The sequence below is a fragment of the Condylostylus longicornis genome, unplaced genomic scaffold (genome assembly GCF_029603195.1).
Source record: "Condylostylus longicornis isolate FDR11 unplaced genomic scaffold, ASM2960319v2 ptg000114l, whole genome shotgun sequence".
Taxonomy (NCBI): domain Eukaryota; kingdom Metazoa; phylum Arthropoda; class Insecta; order Diptera; family Dolichopodidae; genus Condylostylus; species Condylostylus longicornis.
The window spans coordinates 83,317-107,366 of NW_026578082.1; the positions used below are offsets into that span (position 1 = coordinate 83,317).

Genomic DNA, 24,050 nt, shown 5'->3' on the forward strand with positions numbered 1-24,050 from the left:
GCTTATTTTATTTGATCATTAAGATTTTTTCATAATACTATAGAAAAGGATTATGCGAAGCAAGGATTGAACCCTATACTGACACAGGAATTTTCCAAAAGTTTGATGTCACCAAAAGTGTAATTTTTTAGCAGCTATTTTTTTTACACCCATTCGTACAATAAAGTTTTAAGTACTTATAACATTTTTTCTTTTAGTTGTTCACGAGAGCTTCCACATCTAACCTGATAGCTGGTTTTTTTTGTGGCAACACAATTAAGATTTAATAGTTTGCTCCAAAATTCTCAAATTTTGTTGTCAGCTTTCAAATTTTGATATCGTAGAAGACAATTTCAAATTCCTAAAACATAATGCGATTATAAAAATTCTATTTTCCAATTTGTAAATAATATTTATTATGTTCTTAATTTTTTTTACACTCTGTATAAATCATATTTCACTTATACAAGTTTAATGATAATGTTTGTTATATTTTATGAAACAAAAAAATATTTTGTACAATTCATTCGTTAACGCTATTTTTACTTCCTTATGATCTGTAATGTTATTTACATGTATACATATAACATATTAACTATAATTATTTATCTATTTAATTTAAATACAGTTAGAAAGTTAAATCGACTTAATAATTTTGAATAATTTTTAAATGCGTTTTTTTGTTCACTCAAATTATTTCTAGAATGTACAAAATAGACTTGTTAAAATGACTTGTTAGAGTTTTACATTTAAATGTTTACTTATGCAGATTTGCAATTTATAGTACAAACTAAGAACGGTTTTGATAGAGAAAACTTATTAACCATAATGACCGTCATCTAAAATGTAGTATTCTTGTAAATTGACTTTATTAAGAAGCGATACAATTGCTAAATAAAATAAATTAACTTATTATATTTTACATTTTCTACTACAGCGTAGTTTACAATTTTAACCGGTAGGTACTTAGATTCGTAGATTCCAAAGGAACCGAGTGGGACAGGAGTAACCCCCCAAGCCACCGTAGCCATTTTTGACTTATTGTAGCCCCCCACTCCCCCGTCTATAATATCCCCGTTCCAATCAAAAAGCCGGAGATATCCCTAAGGGAGTTGGGCAACAGTTCCCGAACACTTAGGGACCCATGTCCAAAACAATTGCGGCGCCGAACAGCCAGTGCGGGACAGTCGCAGAGAATGTGCACGGCGGTCTCATCGCCACCCCCACAAAATCTGCACAGGGGGGAGTCCGACTTCTTCAGCCTATGCAGGTGGTACTTCACTGGGCAGTACCCCGTAAAAAAATTCGCAATAGTGCGAACCCGGCTCCTGCCCATCCCCAGCAAGTCAGCGGTAAATCCGCTGGAGCACGCCGAAAGAAACACTTTCGCATGACGGCATCCTTTCGTGCCCCGCCAGTGACGGCGGCATTCCGCCGCGAGCAGGCAGGCAAGCCTGGCCCCCACAGCGGAAGAAGGCAAACCGCAGAAAGGCAGCGGCTGGGCAAAGTCAGCCCCAGATCCCCTCCGCGTCAGCTCATCGGCAATTTCGTTGCCCGCATGGCCACTATGGCCCGGCACCCAAATGAGCGTCACTCTGTTCTCCGATGCCAATTCCATAAGTGCAGCAAGGCAGCTCCAGACCAGCTTGGATGTAACCTGCTGTCTGAGAACGCATAGATGGTGCGGTTTCTTTCCGAAGATTCTCCGAGTCAGGAAAGTGCGTTGACGCCATAAGCTGCAACGTCTGCTTTCCGTTCTCAGTCATGGAGCCATCAGGACGTTCCATTAGGCCCAACCCGCTAGCATACTTTTTGGAAAGCACCCTGTGAACGCGCACTGCTGGAGAGTTCATCAATGCCCTTGCAGAACGCCCTCCACGAGATTCTCTTCGCTTTCCTAATTTCTTTATTGTATTTTGTGAGTGAGTCTTTATACTCTTCCCACGAAGCCGACGCCTTGGCCTTATTGAATAGTCTGGTCTTTAGTCTAAGCCTTGAAAGCTCTTCATTCCACCACGGGCACTTCCTATTGCTCCGCCTCGGCTTAGCGCGGCAGCTCCCGTGGTAGGCATTAGCAATAGCCACCGTCAGGGCCTCGCTGGCCAGTTCGATGTCCATCACCGTTCTGACAGAAGCAGGAACTGATCCAATCCTATCCATGAGGAGTGTTTCGAATTGACTCCAATCTGTGGATTGGGGTACCCGATAAATTTCTTCTGCCAGGCCCCCGCAGACCATGATATCAAACCTAATCTGCTTATGATCGGACATGGATGTCTCATTTGAGACATGCCATCCACCAACCCTACTGCCGATAAATTCAGTGCAAAGGGTGATGTCAAGGACCTCTTCCTTAATTGCATTTATGAATGTCGGCCTATTGCCCTCATTCATAACCATTAATTTATTGCTATATATAAATTCAAGTAGGTACTCACCTCTTTTGTTTATATTGCTGGTTCCCCAGACGATGTGGTGAGCATTGGCATCACTTCCCATTATAAGTTGGAAGTTCCTCCTTCCACAAAAGTCCACTAGATCCTTCAGTTGCTCGTGCGGGTGGACACAGTCCCCCGGGAGGTAGGATGAGCTCTGTCCAGCCCCGGAGGACTTACCCTTCACCAACGCAGCTACTTGATCCTTAGAACAGTAATCTGGAATGGGAAAATATCTTAGCCTTTTAATAAACAAAATGCAAGCCCTAGGCCTGCCCCCAATTGTATTATCATACAATAGCTCATCTGTCAGGCCCTTAACCTGATCCTTCACTATGCAAGGCTCTTGGATAAGGGCAATATCGAGGTGATCCCTCATAAATCTATGAGCTAGAACATCAGCAGATGCCCTAGCATGCTGTAGATTTATTTGGATGCACCTCACAGTCATATCATTTAAAGGGCCAAATACCGAAGCAGTTTCGGGCTTCCCAATGGGCTCGAGCCCTTTTGGTTCACCCGGGACACTTGTATTTGGCGTACTGGTCGATGGTCCTTCCGTTTCCCTTGCCGCCATTTTCGAAGCGACTTCAGACTTTCCAATGAGTTTTGGCTCTTTTGGTTGGCCTTAAGTGCTCGTCGTTGTCGCGGTGGGCGTTGGTTTTTTATTTTGTCCTGCCCTGCTGCCAGCACCTTTAGAGGATTTTCTTCCTTTAACCCAAACGGTAACACGGAAGAAATTCAGGAAAATTCGGAACTCCGCTTTCCGTAGATCTTCCAATCCGGAATCATCCACGGAAATCAGCACCCTCCAGGAACTTATCTTGAGGCTGGGATTTTGCTTCCCTATCCTACTTAGAAATTTGTTCCTGGAGAGACTGACGGTTGTCTCGTCCTTTGGTACGTAGGTGACGCAGACATGCTGTTTGGGAATGTCATCGCCATCCAGTACCACGACGTCGCAACCGTCCCGAGGCTTTATCTTCCTGCAGACACTGGTTATCCACTCCCTGGTGTTTTGATTGTTGCATGTTACGGATATCCATCCGTCTCTTTGCAACACCGCAGTGAATTGTGGATGAGAGTCCACAACTTTATCCATTTCATCCATGATGGCTACTTTGATTTTCCCCATCTGAACTTCGGATAGCCTTTCCTCTGGATGCAGTCTATGAGTGATGGCCACCTTGACCTGTGCTACTGCATCCCGATAAGAAGTCATTTTCGGGTTTTGTTGAGGAATGTTCCCAGGGACCTTTTCCTCAACATTGCCCTTCATCGACCTCTTTTTTGAGGGCGCTGCATCAGGGGTGTTGCTTTCCGACTTTTCCCTCTTCTGGGGATGGTCGGCCACAACACCCGATCCGCAGGCCTTAAGCTTTTCTAGCCTTTCCTTCTCATATCTGCGAGCTCCCTCTAGGTAGATGCCATCCCTGATATAAGCCGCGATACGCCGCTTGGATGCACCAGAGAAATATTGTTTTTTTTCCCCTGATGTCCAACCTTTTCAGGTCCTCCTCAGTTTGTTGGATAATAAGTCCAAGAGGATCCTGATTATCCGTCTCCATCGGAGGCGCCGCCTTTTCCTCTACTGGCGTGAGAAGGAGTTTCTCCTCTGCGTCAGTCGAGAGAAGCTCTGGTTCCGAAGACCCTTGAGCACTAACTGGGTTTATGTTGTCCTTAGTATTGTTGTTGTTGTTGTAATTGTCACTGTTGTTATTGTTGTTGTTGTTGTTGCATTTGCGATCAACGAACGTAACTTTGATCGTTTCAATCACCAATTTATCCTCCTCCATTACCGGGGCCCACCACTAGGAGATGACAGTACGGTTTTGGGACCCTTAACCTGATCCTTTTGGGTAGGTACTTAACTAAAATGAAAATTCTAATTGCAAATGCTATGCATTCTAATTGCATACCAAATACAAAATGAATTTTTAGACAATACCACACATTTTTTTCTTATTATTCAACTTGTAAAAAAATGCAATTTACTTTCAATAAATCCAATAATATTTTGAGGTTACTTTTGATAATTTTTCGACCTGCAAATACCACAAAAATTAATTTTCTTATCTCAATAAACTTAACATTTTTTCAGTTGCACGTTATGATCTGAACTTTTATACTGTCATAACACTCATATAGTTATGCCTGTATACTGAAAATAACAATAGGCGATGAATCAATTTTGCCATCTTACATCCCATTTTAACTTTTACTCTACAATAACTTTATTTTTAACTACAAATTAAAGATTAAATTTTGATCTGACATTTCAATTTCTTATTCTGCGCATTTATTATACACACATAACCTATAAAAACTCTCACATATTTTATCTGGATGATCTTTCATATTTTGATCTAAAAAGAAGATGACTACAGCCTATAGCACAAAACAATTTTGAACCTCAATAAAAACTGTTTATTGAAATTCAAGATTCAATTATTGAAATTGATTTACAAAAGTTTTTATTTTTGTTTTTAATATCATCAAAAAATTGGATTTGCAATGTCATAATATTGAACTTTAAAAAAAATTGATCATGTTTATGTTAACCAACAAGTTTAAAGTGCACATTCAAAAACCACCAAAGTTTTATGCTATTTTCAACCAATAATTGGATTTTTTTTATCTTTGTATACAAGAAAACGAATTGCGGTTGATTTATTTTATTTGTATTTTAAGAATTTTCAATCAAAATTATAATTTTAACTTGATTACATTTTTACAATTTATCTGCATGAATTCCTTAATCTAAATTTTGCTTTTGAACTTTACCTTTAACATGCAGAAATCTATTTTATAATAAGATTATCATCTATATCGTATATGATCAGTCAAATATTATTTATACGATATTCTTGATTTTCTTTTAAAATTAAATTGAAGACAACATTATTTTAATTAAAAATAAATAAATAAATCAGTGTAAACTATTCTGACACATTTAAAAAAAAAAAATATCACTTAAAGTCTAAAGAAATAAGAATCATTTTTAAAAATTCAAAATGATTAAAATAAAATTAACCCTCTTGTTATCTTCGTTATTTTTGTTTTTTATTCCTACTTCGCTCCTGGGAGGAGCATAGGGTTGGTGCCCGATATTGTAGGTAACCATGAACCAGTTTCTTACGTCATTTAGTTTGCTAGGTATGTGACGAACCTACGTTTGTTATTATTTAGTTATATGTATTTTTAACACCTCTTAGCTCTCCAAGAGACTAATGTGGTCGTTAAGGTCAGTTGTCAGCTTAATCTAAAATAATTAAAAAAAAAGTACAAAGTTTATTTCCAGATTTTAATCGAAATCGGAAATAAATTTTTGGGTAATTTCTGTCAAATATTCGAAAATGAACAATTGCTTTCCAATAGGAAACTTAAACACTGAATTTTAGTAATAATTAAATAGTATAATTAATTAATTTTTTTCCAGCTTAATTTTTCATCTGAGCACGAGAGGGTTAAAAACTGCTAAAGTCAATTTAACCATTTTTCCCATATAAAGAATACAATTTTAATTTTTTAAAATTAATTAAATAATTTTATAAATGATTTTGAAAAACTCCATACAAAAACGATAAATTTTTTATTTCATTTTGCATGTTCTAGAAGTAATTTATTGTTTTTTGACACAGTAGCACATTTATTTGCATATACATACATATTTACGAATTTTGTTTTAGAATTGTCATCACATAATATGCAAATCATTATTTTATTAGCACCATACTAAATCCATACATATCGAGTCAAATTTAATTGTATGACAATAGATTGATATATTAACTGTTTTAGTGAATTGAAAACACACACACACACGCTATAAATTTATGATCTTAACCCTTTAATGTCACGTCGTACTTACTTTACTAAATTATTTGCATCTTTTCCTATTATTTTTTTTTTGATTCAAAAGATGGCATTATTCAAACAAATAACAAATTACGAGTATTACGAGTGAAAAAAATTAAATAAATTGAAAAATAATTGAAAAGTTATAAACCAAATTGAAATCAAATAAAAAAAAAAATTTTAATAAACAAATAAAATAAATAAAAATTTTGGAATTGAAAATACAAAAAAAAAATTTTGATTTTGTTTAAACATTTTTCCTTTTTCTTTGATTTTTCTGTAAATTTCTGCTGATTTACACCTTATTTCATGCCAATTGAATTTTCTGAAAGACTTTTGAGAGAGATCGTGCAACATTTTCTCATTTCATTTTCATCTTTTTCCTTTTGTTTTTCTTTTCCTTTCATTTGTTTTTCTTAAATTGTTTTTTGTTATTTTTGTATTGAATTGAAAAATCGGTGTTAAATGTGATTTTAGCATATTTCTTATATCTGCAAACAGTAAAATCTATTTATATGAAACAGTTTTAATAATAAATTCAAAATAATTAATTTGAAATTCGTTCATAATATGATCTAAATAATAAATTGTTTGTATTCATAGAAAGTATGTTAGAGCTTTGCTTTAAAAATCGTAATTACTTATTGCAATAATTTTAAAATATAAAAACATGTGAAATTCGGGACATAAGTATGGCTTCGTATCTTTGCTGTATTTACTAATAGTTCGGCTTCTGGACGAATAATAATTTCAAGTACTTCAGGTTATATTAACCTTCCAATTTTCTTTTAATTTATTTATTTCTTATAATCTCAGAAAAAAAAAACGTTAGCTTTTATTGAGTGCATATAAAACAAAATGAAAAAAATTTTGTTAATTGTAGTGTTAAGTTGAAATTGTAGATTTAAACCCATTTTCGAAAATATGGCATATAAAATAAATAATTTCGGCATTCCGCAAACGCAAATGATTCAGTGAGGAGAAAGTGTGGAAAGTACGAAGGAGTTTAAATTTTCAGATATGTCATTAATTTTCATTTTCAATCAAATAAGGTTTTATTCAAAAATAATTGCAATATTTTCCAATGTAGAAATATAACAGTTATTTTCAAATTTCAGTTATCTCAAGGTTATACTGTAAAACCATTGAAACCTTAACTTATCATTATATATTAAGTGAATTTAAATGCGGGAAAATAAAATCGCGCACTCCTTTCTTAAACTTTTAACTTATAATTTGGTTTTTGAGATGTTCTAAACGTTACGATAGTGTTATACAAATAAACCTTTGACATAAAATTGGTATTATTGCTACATCGATTGGTGTTATTCTTTTGAATGCAAAAATGTTTGTATGTTTTCTTTTTTTGCCTGATTTGTTACTATTTTTTTTTTTTTACCTGTTTTTTATGTTATACTACTTTTATTTTGATAAAATAACGTGTGTATATGCTTATATACATATAACACTTTAATCTGTATATAGTGTTTTTTTTTTGTAATATAATTTTAAGATTTTGAAATTTACTTGTGTATTAAACTTTCAATTTTTGAGGTTAACAAATTAAGAATTGCGGTCAGATCAGATAACGATTAAGCGATTTTTTTCGCTTTATTTTTTTTTTTTATTATGAATTTATTTGATTGTGATTTTTGATAATACAAAAATGAAATTTGTATATTCATGAGTAATTCAGAACCCTTTTTTTTTTCCTTAAAAATTTTTATTTGTTCCTTTGTCAATTTGTTGTTGCGGTTTAATTTTGAAATTTTGTAAGAGACGAGGGAGAAGTTTACAAAACAAGGAAAAAAGAAGTGTAGTAAAAAATTAGATGTTAATCTTATCCCTTTTATGTATTTCTTGTTGTGTGTATGGGTTCTGTGTTCTGTGCACGATATTTTTATATTTTATTATGTGAATGTGTTTATAACAATCCCTTAAAAAAATAATTTGCTTTGATTATTCTATTACGGTTGATAATTTTCTTTGTTTTTGTTCTCGATATTTGAACAGTTTTTGAAGACCTTTTGACATTAGAAACTAATTTTAGTATTTCAAAAATTTTAGTTAATATTACCTACTCTTTGTTTGTCAATAAATGTCAAAATAGTGAATGTGTTGAAATGACAAAGGAATTTAATTTATTTTTTAATTGTAGAAGTGTGCAATAAAAAGTAAATTACTCAAGCGATTTTTATTTAAGTTTAAAAGAAAAGGTGATTTTTTTGTTTTCTGAGTAGGTGAATAATTGCTAAAGTTTGAAATCAAATGAAATTTAACGAGCCAAAGAAATAAGTACAAACTCTCTGAATTTTACATTTTGTGGCACTATCATTATATAAAAAATAAATTTTATTTCCATCAATAGCTGTTTTGAGCCCTACCAACTGTTTATATCCGTAATAATCTGTTTTATTCTTAAAAATTTGTTCTTTGTATAATGTCCCATTTTCTTTATATAATTTGTGTAATGTTAGTGGTTTGAGGGACGAAAACCGTCTGACGATTGACTTTATTTATTCAAAGATGAATTTAACAGTTGAAATATTTAATAATATTTTTAGCAATTTTTATCTTCCGAATTTGAAATGTCCGAATCTTGCGAAGATCCCAACATTACGAGAAATTTTTCATGATCTCAGATAATATTTCCAGTATAACAGAGATTTATTTTAGTGACATTATTCTTAATAGGTTGTTTTTGGTTAAAGGTATATCGTGTTTTTTTTATATCGAATTTTGTAAAATAAAAATTTTTAACAAAATTTTGTAAATAATCACTACTAATATTAAATTTTATGTTTTTATTATTGTTTTATTTTCAGATTTTCTTCTCATAAATAAAATTAACGCTTTAAATTCAACATTCTGTTTTTCATCGATTGCTGTCGCCGCACCGCCACCACAAATCAATTTCTATTCACACTTGTACGTAACAAACTTAAATGAATTTCATATCATTATAGAATTTTTATCTTGGTTATATAAGATAGCAAAAAAATATTCAATTGATTTACTTCACTACCAGCAATATATATATATATATATATATAAAAATAAGGAATAGAGAAAAAACTATAAAAGAAAAAACTTTAAATGGAATGAATAGAAAAAATTTTAATAAACTAAAAAGCTGATTGCTTTATTCCTTATAAAAAGAAATTCATCAACAAAAAGAACAAAAAAAAAAAATCTAAGAAAATCGTGGTAAGAAAATAACTTTTGTTTCTCCAAGTTCTTTTCTTTTTTTTTTTCTGTTTTGTTAAATAATAAACCTATGCTGTGATCCTTTTATGGGAGGAGAATACATTCCATTAAATGTTTTAACATCTGCAACAGGTGAGTTAATTTTCATTTATTTCTTTAGTATTTTTGGTTATTGCGCGCTTCTTTCTATTCGCAAAAAGTCGGCAAAAAAAAAAACAAAACAGTAAAATCGAATGTTCAAAGAGTACCGAATCAACTTTGTTATTAGATTTTTCGATTTTTCCTTTTTTGTTAATTTGTTTTTTTTTTTTTCAAATTCGATTTTACTATTCATTAATCGATTATATTAGTTTTGTTTTTTGGTTTTGCTATTGTTGTAATCGATTTGGAATTAATTTTAATGACTTTTGCGCGAAATTTTTTTCTACCTTAAAATTTTATTTATTACTTTGTTCTTAAAAAATTGAAAATTTCAACTTCTTCTATAGAAATTTTAATGAACGTTTGTTTAAAGCGTTTGTTTTTTTTTTATGGTCCATTCCAAATAAATATTAGATTTGCAATAAATATTAAATGAAAATTTCAAATGAATTGTCAAGTTTTTTTTTTTTCAAACTTAAAATCACTTTAATAAATGTGAAATTTTTTTTATTAGGTTTGTATATGTATACATATGCATATATATATATATAAGTGTATACTCGTACATATAAAGGAATTAGTAAAGGTTTCTATAAATCCGTTTTAGTTTTTTTCACATTTATTTTATTTAATTTTTAATCGTTTTCCGTTCTAGTCATTTTAGATTCTGAATTTATGAACATTGCACCATAAAAAGTAGATTAATTCAATTTTCAAGAACTTTAATCTGATATATATTCGAATGTCTAGTCAATTTAACATGAAAATTATTTAAACAGCACACGCAAGTACTAAATTTAATGCTTCGATTTCTTAACGGAAAATTTCAAATAAATTATTTGTGGAAGCGGGTTTTAGAATTCCTCATTAAATTTTTGTAAAATGATGTATCTTGGAACTTGTTTCACAAATAAATGAAGTTTAAAGAAAATTACAGGTGATAAAAGTTGAAACATTCCTAGCTGTTTTACTGGATATACACTTACATGAATTACAAATAAAATTGATGATGGCCAGATGACAATGACCAGAGATTCGAAATCTACTTTCGTTTTCATGAGTTTGTCTGAGGATTCAAATAATTTTGGTTTTCACGTACATATAAATATTTGAGGCTAAAACTGCAAATGACTGCAAATGGCTGTAAATGATTACAGTTTATTTTCCCAGCGTATTTGTTGCATTTAACTTTAATTTGTGGCATTTTACTGTAATTTTTTGCATTTAACTGTAATTTATAGCGCATTTCCCCATATTACAACTGTATAATAGTTTAATAACTAAAATTATTAAAAAAATTCTACAATGCATTAAACAAATTTTATAATTATTTCCAAAAAAATAATTTAGTGATTGAAAAATTACCACAATTCTATGGAAACTTTTCTTTATACCTTGTGAGTTTGAACTGAATAAAATTTCATTTTATTACTTTTATATTATGCATTTCATAGTCATTATATTACATAACAATTTCAATTAAATTAAATTTAATATTTTAGTTTTGTTGAAAAAAAAAAATTAAATTTTTTTTATAATTTACCACGATTTTCTAATATAATATTTGCAAAATTCAATTTTATTAACCAATTATGTAATATTTTTTCGTTGAAAATTCAATTTACGAATTCTTTATAGATTTGACACTACTTATAGATAGGTTTGTTTTTAAAAAAGAGCAGCGGTAAGAAATAAATTGCATAAATAAATTTTATTAAAATTTATTATGCTTTATTTTAAGATATACACGATGTAATACAAAATGTTTCTCTTAAACTTACACGGTGTAATAAAGACTTCATCTTGTATTTTTTGTTTTAGTTTTTCTTATCTTACTTTTCCTTGTAATTTTGATGAAATTGTAACCAATATCAATTCATTTTTATGGATATTAAAGTAAAAATGTTCATTTATAAAAATTTCAATTTCAATTATTTATTTTATTTAATGACATAATAACGCTTTCATTTTCGAAAATGAAAAAAAAAAAAAAATGGAAATGAAAAATGCATCGAAAATAATTTTAAAAGAATAACAATCACTTTTTTTTTAACCATGGAAAAAGTTCCATTAAATCCTTTTACAATTCAATTTTTCCTCTCTCTCTCTGTCTCACTAATATTCCTTTGTTTTTGTTTCAATTTGCAGCAAGTGAATCTTTTTTTTCCCGGCTGTATCCCATTTCGAATTCGGAATGACATGCAACCTTCTGATAATATAAGACAATTATTTTATTAAAACACTATATTGCATTTTTTGTAATTTTAAAACAAAAGGAAATTTTCTCTTGTAAAATTTGGATGCAATTATAATCGGAAAATATAATATTTTTTTAAATTATACCTGAAATTCTCTATGAGGAGGTACTCCGAAGCTCTAAATTTAGCTTTTGTTTTTTTATGGTATAAACTTAACACACTTCTTGAGAGTTGTCTGTTCAAATAACTTTTCATTAAACATGTCCGATTTGGAGTGAATCTGAAATACGGCCTTTAAAATAGGTTCACCATGTGTCGTAATTCATCAATTTAAACACAAAACATTCTAATTCTTTTAAAACATACTTTTTATTTAATTGTTTAATTATATTTTTATATCAGTTAGAATATCGGATTGAGTATTTTATAAGGTGTAAAAGGCGGATGTGATCACGAACTATTGTATTTTAACATTGAGTTATTGCCTATTGTTTGTCAAGAATTCCGACGGCTCCAAGGATTAGAACGAGGTCGATGTTGGAATTTTCTCCTTGATACATAACGAGTCGAATGACTTAGGCAGGAAGTTTTCGCCATATTGAAAGCATGTGAGATCTTATAGAGTTTTTCTGTTGTGACTTGTAATGTCGCAAGGGTAACCGACAATCGGACCACGATTCTGGCCCTAAAGTCGCCTAGGGTATACTGGAAGCTTGTGGGCCTCTGGTATTCCAGACCACTATAATATAGGAGGAAATGAACGGACAGATGAGTTGGCTGGGTGTGCTTCAGCTATGGACATTTCCGGAGGGTAAAGGGTTTTTGTTTTCATCAACACAGTGAAAATTAATAAATAAACATTACCCATCGTGCGCCGAGCACAAGTGGAAATCCCTTTCCGCATTTGCAATAACAATCGAGAAAAGAAAATCGAGTAAATAAAAATATTTTTTCGAAAATAATCGGGAAAGTCACAAAATATTGTTACTCTTACATATTTTATTTTCATTTAAAAATTTATAAAAAGAAAAAGATTATGGTGTTGTCATATTCAATCATCAACACCATAATTTTTAATGATGTGATCAACTTATTATAAGCGAAAAACATCAATCCTTTTAATCAAATTCAGTTTTATAGTGAACCGCCTGTGCCACATCTTTATGATTTTTCTTTTGTTTTCTCTAAGATCATCATTATCCGTACTTAAGCACAAAAATTAAAAAGTCTTCAAATATTTTTTTGAGTTTCTTAATTTTTTTTTTTTTGTTTTTCTAGCATTATGGCTAAATCGTGAAAAAGAGTCCTAATTTCTAATCACGATTAGGTATTATTATATTTAACTTTATAGTTATTTTTAATATTCAGTTATAAAATTGTAAAGGTATATATAAATATAGGAAATTTTTTTTTAATAAAAATAAATTTATATTAGTTTTAAACTTAATTTTTCTTATATTTTGTTTTTCCTTTCTATATACACAATAAAATTTTAATATTAAGATATTTTCCTGTATCAAATGGCAAAACTCTATTAAAACTATTGTGTATTTTATTATTATAAGTATGTATATATATATATGTATGTATTTTCAAAAATTTGAAATTTCAAAAGAACACGAGTATATACACAGTTACATATATAAATTATGGAATATAGTTGAAAAATTTAGGCATATTGCCACACCTCATCACCACCAATCATAAAAGAAAATAAAAAACATAACATTTTCAAAAAAGAAAAGTACAAAATAATCAAACATAAAAGTTTTCGTTTTTACCACTAGTAACTTTAGGGTACTTTAGAATATTAACGTAATTTTAAAAAATGCTTTTTAACCCTTTCAATCCCACTGTGATTATATTCATATCGTATTTTGTTTTCAATTCAATAGTAAGTACAGTCAAAATTTTGACGATAAGCAATATGATTTTGTCTTAAAAAATAAATTCATTTTCACTAAACTCTATTTGGTTCCATGCTAACATATCTGCGAAATTACGATATATAGTCCCATCAAAATTTTGACTCGAATCTAAAAGATTTAAGATAACAAAATAAATAAAATTGTCCCGTCGCATGTCATAATTCGTTATTTTCTCCAGAAAAATATGAACCTTGTGTAATGAAACATGTAAATTTTGAACCCACTCTCGAAGCGAAAGGGTTAGACGCAGTATAAATTATTGAGAGCAGTTTATTATTATTAATTTTAAATAATTTCGTGAACTTTATCTTCCGAATTTAATCCCTGCAGGCAATTACTTTGATTTTTGATAACTAAGTACTGCCATTTGTTAAAATAGTTGTACGATATTATAGCGATGTTGTACAATTATTTTCTATTAATACTTTTAATTAAGACAATTACTGCCTAGGATCTCTTCCTTTCCCATTATATGCCTATATTCATGCCATTATAATATTGTTAGTGAACGGGATATCAAATACTTAATAGCAATTTAATAAAAAAATAAATAAATTTTATTTTTAATCATAAATATTCTTATAACTATTTAATCTTTCAATAGAAAAATAAAAAATTTAAAAAAAAAACAAAATCCAATTTCAATACAATTCAATCCCTTAATAATGAAAATGTTGGCAAGTTAAATTTATTAAAAAAATATACGACACTGCAATTATTTACAAACAACAAAAACAAATGCACCTTCTTATTATGGCACTTGCATTTACAAAAAAAAAAAAACAAGCAAAAAATCATATTATTTTTTCACGATAGAAGTTGCATGTAAAAAAGATTTATGCTTTCTTCAAAAAGATTCATTTTTTTAACTCAACAGGGGATTCAACTTGATTGCTCTGTTACTCTATGAATTTGAAATGTTTCCTAAACTTTAAAATTTTCCTATAAGTATATACATACAAATGCACATATGTAATATTTTTACAAAATTCTTCTTTATACTACAAAAAAAAACCTGAAAATTGCGCGCGCTCAACATAAATGCAGCACATCGCACACAAGAGCTGATGGCAAATTTTTTTGGCAATAACAATAAAAACAAAATGAATTCCATTTATTTTGTATAAACTATAGATACAGTGAAATTTAATCTGTCGGTAGAAAATATCATTTAAATTGCTATAAAATTTTAACTCTTAAATTTTTTTTCATCATAATAAGCTCCAGCACATTTAAACAAAAATTTGAGAAAAATTTCCTTATTAACCGTTATATTAAAACGGTAGATGGTTTACAAAATAAATACCGTTATATTAAAACGGTAGATGATTTACGAATTTAGTAAATGTTGAAAGATGGCGTATTATTTAACTACACACGCATCTTAAAAAATCATAGGAAATGTCAGAAATTTGAAATGACACACTCATTATCTCTTGATATAAAACTATTTTTCTTGAATTTTGCACCCGTTTAATTAGACAATTACAAAAATTATTTTTAGCTCTATTTTCTCTAAAATACCCCTCTTGTATAATGTAAAATATTAATTTTCGGCGAACTATTATCCGGACACTCTAAACTTTGAATTTCCGCAAAAATATAAGGAAATTGCAGGAATTTGTTGCAATAATCAAGAAGAAACAGTATTTCCATGCCTTAACTCTAGATTATTTAGTGCGATCTTTAGTTGTATACCAAACACCTTTCCTATAACTATATTTAATATTTAAGGTGTTACTCACATGCAAGTCGAATGTCAATATTAACTTATTCAATTTCAAATTCTAATTTGCATATAGAGCCACCCTCCGAATGCTAACCCTTAAAAGAACAAAATATTGAATTCTAAGCTTGAATATTTAAAGTAAAATGTGCTACTTTATAAACCATGGTTTGGTTGCTATGTACAAAGAGTCTTCACTTTAGTCACTTTATAAAAATATTTGAATATTTTATTTTGTTTAATATATTTTTGCATATATTAGCAATTGTTTTCATACTATTAAAAAATACTTATACCATTTTTATACCATTTAAATAATAATAATACTCAAAAAAAAAATTTAAGCCTTCATTTTCTAAGCGAACACATTTAGCTATCAATCATTCAAAACAAAAAATAAATGATTCTTCTTTTTATGAAGGTATGTGAACAATTATTGTTGTTGTTTTATCTTAGTTTTTATTATGGTAATACCATGATATTATATGATGCATGTACATAAATATTTTGAAGATTGACCTGTTTTTTTCCATTAAATCACTTCTGTTTTGATGGTTTGATCTTCAATATAATATAAATAAAATAACAACAAAATAATTCTTCTCAATTCTATATATTCGAATATTATTACAAAATCAATAATATTAAGTTGATTATTATATAAGATCTTGATCAAGATCCAAAAGATGTATGATTTATTACTTTTGTAATAATACAATAAAATTCTTGATATTTTGAAATTGCATAATATATTTAAAATTTATGATTTGTACACAACTTTGTAAAATAAATAAAATTTAAAAAAAAATAATAGTTTGCAAATTGACAAAAATGAAAACAACCGATCAATCCAATAAATGTGGCAAGTACACCAAGCCAAACTGGTATGTAAGAATATTACACATAAAAAAACACGTTTGCCTGCTATTATCTTGCCTGCCATTATCATGCGACACACTTCTTTTGCATATCTTTATAGTTTATTTATTTGTTTTGTATTGGGCCTATACTTGCTTAGCAAAATTCTGAATAACAACTATTATCATAACTTTTTCCGCAATGAAGCTCGAAAAATCAGCTGATCTGACTACAAAAATTACTGCAGTAGGAATGTAATTCGTATGATCACTATATATTATTGTACTATATATATATATATATATATATATATATATATCTATAAGAGTTAATGACTTCAATATTTAATTACTTTCTGTATAAAAACTGAAATGTGTAACCTTCCAAAAAAAAGAACTTTGAAATGTTGTTTTTTATTATAAAAAAAATTCGATTTCATTATTCATCGGATTGACACGGACATAGCTCATTTCCTTTAAATAATTTTTTACGTATTGCCAAAAAAAAATGTTAGAATAGAATTTTTATTTAAATTATTGTGTAATGGCCTCATATGTCCACGTAACTTACAGAATCAGAAAACTCAAAAGTGACATAACATTATGGCTGAATAAGTAACCAATAATGAGATAAGTCGGAAGGAGGGAATTTTTCGATAAAAAATATTTGCAAGTCACAAATCAAATATTTTCCTAAAAAATACAAAGACAAAGACAGTCTTCAGATATACTCTAAGAATATTTTTATATTTCTCAAAGAATATTTTTAATTTTGCTCTACGGAAATAATTATATAGGTACTTGTCCATTTATTAAAATCCATATACTTACTTAAATATATGCGGAGCTGTTGAACAGTGCCACTCTAATAAAGAACATTATTTTAATAACAAATGTGCTAAAGAATATAATTTAAAAATTTGTAAAATTAATTATAATTTCTTAAAAACCATTAACCTAACTATTTTGTTAATAATATAAAATATCTTAGTTTTAATAAATGGAATAGATCAAAGTCTAAACAATATAATCTGACGTTATGCCTAATTTACATTATATCAGGTGATATATGAATAAACTTCTGAATTCCGTAATAGCCGACTCATTTATCATATTTTATTGCACTTTATTCACTTATTGAAATTGCTATATTGAATGGCGTTTTTTAGAAAATTATTTCTAAAAATAAATCAGAAAAGTTTTTTAATTTAAATAAAATTATTTAATAAATAAAAATATTAACAATTTACCAACTTAATTTCAATTTTACAAAGTATTAAATAAAAAAAACTTCGGTAATGTTATGCCAGTTTGATGCATTTAGAAAGAATTAATTGTAATGCAAATTCATTTTAATTTGCCGATTTATTAGGGTAAATTGTAGAAATCGAGTAAAAAATTGTATTATGCTGAGGTGTTCGTACATTATAAAAGAGATCAAATATAATAAACTTAAAACTGTATAAAGTAAATTTCAAAGAAATCATAATTGGAAAAGTTATACAAAACGTTGCTGTTGCTTGCTTCCTTTCCATATTAAACGTATCTTCTTACATCTTATAACGTAATAATGAATCAATAGTGAAAATAATAGCATTTCCTCATATGTGTACTCGCAATTTAACTGATATTGAAATTAAATACTATAAATAATAAAACAGAAGGCATTTGAAAGTTGTAAATTATAAATTCTACATTTGACCCTGAGTATACAAGGATCCACATAAATTTTCGAACTCCTAATTAACCTCATAGATGTGCAAGTTTCTACTCGATTTTGGCTCTCCAACCATCTCTGAAATACTATTTATTATTTGTGGTCAACCCTGTATAACATTAACAATTAATATTATAAAAAAAATTAATTATTATTAAATTGAGTTTTAATTATGTACTGTGTATGCATAAGCATTTTACTTTATTTACCATACTTTAACAACACTCGTGTTAAAAAAAAAATTATTTTACTCACAAAAATGTTACTAAAATATAATGTTTATAAACAAAATATGTATGTATATATTCACTCAGTTGCAAATGTGTGTGTGTAAGTAAAATATATTATGCAGAAATTTGTTTAACATATGGGGAAATTGATATCTTCATCCTGATGTTGTAAGCAATAATAAACGACCACCTTATGTTTACATAATGTATGTATGTAATTCCTCATGGTATCCTTTATTTAAAAGGAACAAAAAGCAGGATGAAAAAAGAACATATTCTTTTTGTATATAAAATTTCTGGGGGAGGGGGACTGATAAATAAAGATGCTTTTTCCAATATAGTAAAAGAATGAATGTGGATGGGAATAAATGACACAGTAAAATACAAAAAATAGTTGATAAAATTATGAGTTAATAAATTCACTTAAGAAAAAGGAATAATATTTTTAAATTGTGTATTAAAAATATGTTAAAATTGAATTAATTTTCCAAAAAATTTTTGATCAGCCTGGCATTGTGGTATATACCGTACGACTGCATTTTAGCTAACATGTTCTGCAATTATCAAAAAACCAATGGTCAAACTAAACGAGGGCGGCAATCAGTTATCAAAAATTTATTCCCATTTGCAAATTATTTCCGACCATTTCAGATTGATTTGATCAATTATTACCGACCATTTCAGATTAATTTGGCCAATAATGTACATCCCTTATAAATATTTACACGTATTGCATATCTGCCAAATATCATAAATATATCCACATTTAGGATCACAAATTTATCTTTAAATATGTATCATGTATACATCAAATTAAGCTATCAAATATTGTATACGTATTACATGTACGTCATACTCACGAAAATATTCAGGTATATTTCTATTTACATAATTATATACTTATATCTTTATTTATTAATTCATTATTATATTACATAAATTTACTGTTATTATTTAAAATGTTGTACAACATTATGTTAACTCCTTTATTAACAATAATAATATTGAACATATTATAAATAAATGGTCAGCATAATACATACAAACACACAAATACTTGTCAAAAATAATCATTCTCAATCATTTCATTAGTAACAATCATTTGGTCATTCTATACATACACCATTCCCAATTGGAATACATTGTATGTAGATATGTATATATGTTATATATACATGATTAAATTTTACAAAGTGTAAATGCAATATTATATACAAATGTATGTTAAACAGTTTTTTAAATGATTTGCAACAAGTAATGTTTGTAAGATGACAAAATTGATTGCTATATACACACACACATACACAAATATTTGTTCTGCAACATTTAATTCATCCTTTCATACAAAAACTTCAAATTTTTTAAATTTTACATCAATAAATCAAAATTTCATACATACATGCCTACATATAATTTGTACCGAGATTTAATAAAAGTATATACCTACCATTATATATATCTAGAACGACAGTAATTGTTATAAAAATAAAATAGTTTTTTAATGATAAATTAATAACATTATTTTTATAATGAATATAGGTAAATGTAAAACAAACATTACATCTGTTATATTTATAACATTTTCTGTTAAATATAAAGTTTTTCAAATGTATTTGTTTATAAACACATTCAAAAGTATTAAAATTTAAACTGTTATACATATGTGTGCTTTTTTTAAATTTCACATTATTATTATTTTACATTGCTTATTCTTATTATTATAAATTCAGATTTTCACTAATACTATATTATGTTAAAATGTTATTTTTTCTTTATATGTATTTATACACCTCTATATTATATGCTATTCTGAATTCAATTTTGATTTGACCATAATATACTCGATGTGATATTATAAACTTTTATTTATTAAGTTTGTATATTGTTGTTGTTTTTTTTTGTATGAATTGGTTGATAGCTGAATTTAATTTGAAAGGGTTTTCATTTCAAAGTATAGCCGTGCGCCGCTCAGTTCTAAATTGGAATTGAATGAGTCTTGACTTGAAAATTTCATTATTCAAAAAAGTTTTTTGAAAAGTACATTCATTGTATGTGACTTGAAATTTTAATTGATTTTTTTTTTTTATTTTTCAATATTTAATTTAAAAATAATTAAAATTTGATAAAAACACAAAAAAAATTCAATATTTTTAACAATTGCGAAAAGTGTTATTTTAGAAAAACGTTCAATTAAAAAAATTTTAATATCATAATTATTGTAATAAAATTATAAAAAAAAAAAACATAACGATAACTTAATAGAGGTATAGAATAATAATAATAGTTATTATCGTTTCTTTTTGTTCTCTCTCTCTTATTTTTATTATAATAATTCTTTTACATTATTAATTCTCGTTATTAACGCCGGTTAATCAAGATTTATTTTTATTATTATCATTATTAGTACAATTTTTTTTATATTTTGTTTGTTTTTTGCATCTTGTTTTATTATTATTTGCTCAACTATATAAAAAAAATATGTAAAATATAGTTAAAGAAAAAAGTTGTCATTGTTTTTAATTAGATTTCGAAAAAAAAAATCAAAAGTAATAAAATTAAAAGTACTTAAAAAAATTTAATTGATTATTGAATAAAAAAAAGAGACAAAAACAAATCAAGTTTATAATTTGAAAGAAAAAATATTAAACAAAAAAATAATTAAATAAAAAAAAGTGTAATTTATTTATTAAAATTACTTTTTAATTTAAAATATAATATCGTAAATTTTTAAGATTAAAATTATATAAGTAATTTTTTAATTTATAATAAAAATAAAATATCTTCTAATTATTTATAATTTATTCTTGCAAAAAAAATAAAAATTATAAATATTAATTAAATATATTTATAATAATTATTAATTTAATTTCATTTGAATTTTATTTAAAATTAATAAAGAGATTTAATTTATATATGTATATATATAGGCATATATAATTAAAAAAAAATTATTTTTTTTTTAATTTTTGGTTTTATATTTAATTTTGATTACCACATATTTATTAAATAAAATTTTTAATAACATATTAATTACATAGAGTAATTAAATTAATTATTATTTAAAATAATTATTAAAAATACATTCGTAATTATTAAAAATACTATATAATTTTCATAACATAAGTATAGTTTACTTAAATACATATATTATAATCACATTATATATAAATTATTATTTATAAATATTCTCTAAATAACTTATTTTAAAAGAAATTAAAAGCCGATTTAAAAAAAACAACAAAATTTTCAACATAAATGTAAGTGTTAATAATATTATAGTTATACAATAAATTTACTATATTAATTTATTTATATTACAACTTCCATATTACGAACCATCTAAATCCAAATTTTTCTTTCGCAATACTAATTGGTATTTACACTAAACTGAAAATTAAAATTTAATAATAAATTTTATTGAAGCCAAAATATTTATTCAATAATTAGACAAGTTTGTTATATATGTATAAGTGGTTTGTTATGTGGTAGTTTTACTGTATTATATTTTTGTGATATAGCAAAACAAAACCACCATATTTGATTATGTAAAATATTGTCATATAATAATATTTAAATTTTTCGTCTATGTACTAAAATTTATAGTCGAAAAAAATTTACTTTAATTCCGGAAGTTCAAATGTAGCCATGTAATTGTCAAAATTTCATAGATTTAAAAATGTAATTCAATCAAATTTTAGAAGAGCATGTCATTTTTTCGAATATTACATTAGATCAAATTTTAGGAAAAAATGTTACAAATTACATTTTATTTTTCAAATTAAATTTATTCAAAATTAAAAATTGTGACTTAGCACTAGTTTTTTTTCTGATTACACGGAATTGTACTATATATATTAAAATTAATATAATAAACGTTATTGTTCTTTTTATTTTAAAACTATTTAAATATAATATTTGGGGCTTGTTACATTTTATCAAATATTAAAATCTTTAATTTTAATATTTTAATAATAAAATTATTTTGTAGTTCCGTCGGAGATAGAATCAAAGCTTCTTGCCTCTAGAATACTACAATTTTTTAATAGAAACTCATAAGAATTAGTGAATAACACATAATACTATTGAATTATTAAGAATATTTTAAATGTTACGTGCATGCAAATTGTATTTGTTTATATTTTTCTCTATAATTTAAAAAAAATGTAAATCAAACAATTTGTGGAAATATTACAAAAATGTAAATCAAAAATATAAATTGAATTAGATTTCAAAATAAAAACACTCAATAACGAATTGATTTACATAACATACATACATATATATACAGTATTTCAGAATCAGTGACCGAAAATTCAAAAACCAAACACTATTACAGGCACTATTGCATTAAATCATAAAATACAATTTAATCCAATTGGATTTTATTATTTACTTTCGGGATGAATTAAACTCATAATAAATTACCATTAATTTGATAATTCCAATATTTTTTTTCTTGATATTTTTATATTTTTATTCAAAAATTTACATATTTTTTCGAAATTTTTATTATTGAAACTATAATAAGTACTATGTCTAAAAATTATCTTTGAAAATTAAAAATGTATGAAAAAATATATAAATATAATAATTATTATATTTATTATTTATTTTATTTTTGTTTTTAATAAATTTCGTATCATTTAATAATTATACAACATTTAAAATTGTTTAATGTGAATTTAAAAATAAGCAAAAATATATATATATATATATATATGTAAGTATATAATAAAAATATGAATTAATAATGATAAGAATATTTTCTGCTTTTTTTTTGCTGTTTCTTACAAATATTTTTTGATAAGTAATTATTACTGTCATAATTATCTTAATTATTGATTAATTTTTGAATGACAGAAATTTAAAAATAAAGAAAACGAAACAAAAAAAATATAAACAAAATAAAATTTTAAATCAATATAGTAATTTTGTAATATTTATACTTACCGGTATGAATATCGTTTAATTTCCCTGATTAAGCAAATTTAATAAGTAATTAATAGAATAAAAAAACGTAATTAGTAATAAAAAAATATTTATATATATAAAAATCTTAAATGCTTTATGCAAATATCTAATATTGATTACATAAAATAATTAAAAATAAATTCATATAACAATGATTAATGCAAGTTATTTTGGGAACTGCTTTACATTGTATTAATTTGAACAATTAACAGCATAATATGAAGGTAGAAATCAAGATATTTCGAAATAATATTCATAACGGTATTTAGGTCCAAATAACATAATAAAAATGAGCTTTTAAAAGCTAAGATGTTTTTAATAGAGTGCACGGACGATAAAAGTCTTGAGATTTTATAAGTACGTCCTACAATCCAGACATACTATCAAATTAATTTGAAGTACCATTTGAAATACAAGTAACAGAGCCGAAAATAATTTTAAATAAATATGAAAATTTGTGTTTACCGACGGAAAGATTAAAATAAAAGTCAAAGGTTAAATATTTCTTAAAAAATGTCCAAGACCGAGAATTTCCCTGAAATGTAATCATTAAGAATTCGAATACTTAAATAAATGCTAAATGTTTACTCATGAGACATTATTAATTTTATTGTTGAGCTAAAGTTTCCTTTTTTATGCTAACATATCGATACAACCTAGTTTTTTTTTCATTTATACCAACGGATTCTTAACATTTGATTGACATTTAGTTTCATACTTTTCGTCACACACTCACTATAATTAATCCATGAACGCCAATATATGAATTTTCATCGATCATCATTATACGATCAATACCCGAT

The 24,050-nt window shown here is 26.9% G+C and overlaps 1 protein-coding gene across 3 annotated transcripts in view; it reads left to right on the forward strand.

Moving 5' to 3' along the window:
- The first annotated feature begins 9,370 nt into the window (after positions 1 to 9,370).
- The window catches only part of LOC129614624 (protein N-terminal asparagine amidohydrolase), a 67,675-nt gene continuing 52,995 nt past the window's right edge, over positions 9,371 to 24,050 (forward strand). The window contains exon 1 of one of the 3 annotated variants that reach the window (XM_055529343.1): positions 9,371 to 9,479. The gene's annotated coding sequence lies outside the window, so the exon portion shown is untranslated. Of the gene's footprint in view, positions 9,612 to 21,391; positions 21,534 to 24,050 lie in introns of those variants that run through there. The other 2 variants (XM_055529341.1, XM_055529342.1) reach the window with 2 other exon arrangements.